Here is a 757-nt window from a genome sequence, read left to right on the forward strand (position 1 = left end):
CCCTTAGAATTGAACCCATGACCTTTGGTGTTCTTCGGACCTTGGTCTACCATTTGAGCGCCTCTGGATGAGTTTGGTGAATGAGTGTGTGTAACACACTCCCATCAGGTACCTAGTGGTGCCACGCTCACATTCAGAGATCGTCAAGATTCAGGCCTGGGGGCAGGCTGTGCGCTCGGCTGTAAAACAATCATCTGCCTCAATCTGGTTCCTCAGGTTCTGTCTGGAGTCAGCCGAATCAATCCTCATCACCATTCAGCCCACCGAACCGGATTGGTCTTCCTGGGAGTCCGACCCAGGCTCCGAGGCAGCCTCTGCCCTCCCCGACTCAGGAGAGACGTCTCCCCCCCTTTGGCAGAGAGCTTCAAACGGAGCAGCTGGGAGAGGTCTGTGGGGAGTCAGGAGGATTGAGGGCTATTTCTGATCAACACAGCATTACATACACTGCTGGGCAAGGGAAGAGACCAAAATACTCGGTGTGATGCGGGAAAGCATTTGATTCTGTTTGGATTAAAGAGGTACATTCTCCACAAGTGGGGGAGTCTTACTGTCTTTCACGTGTTCTCTTATAGAAAACCCCTAGAAAAGGAAGCTTGTGTGTGTGTGAATATGAGAGTGAGAGAGACACATGAGTATGAATGAGAGATAGAATGTGTTTGTGTGAGAGAATAACATCTGTGACGGGAAGACGTGTGTGTGTGTGTGTGTGTGTGTGTGTGTGTGTGTGTGTGTGTGTGTGTGTGTGTGTGAGGGAGAG

The 757-nt window shown here is 50.6% G+C and overlaps 1 long non-coding RNA gene across 2 annotated transcripts in view; it reads left to right on the forward strand.

The window, feature by feature from the left end:
- Nucleotides 1-533, forward strand: part of LOC116218131 — an 18714-nt gene extending 18181 nt beyond the window's left edge. For both annotated transcript variants that reach the window (XR_004162697.2, XR_004162696.1), the window contains exon 3: nucleotides 217-533. This is a non-coding gene — a long non-coding RNA (uncharacterized LOC116218131). The remainder of the gene's footprint in view (nucleotides 1-216) is intronic.
- Nucleotides 534-757: the final 224 nt, after the last annotated feature.

The sequence above is a fragment of the Clupea harengus genome, chromosome 21, assembly GCF_900700415.2.
Source record: "Clupea harengus chromosome 21, Ch_v2.0.2, whole genome shotgun sequence".
NCBI classification, from domain to species: domain Eukaryota; kingdom Metazoa; phylum Chordata; class Actinopteri; order Clupeiformes; family Clupeidae; genus Clupea; species Clupea harengus.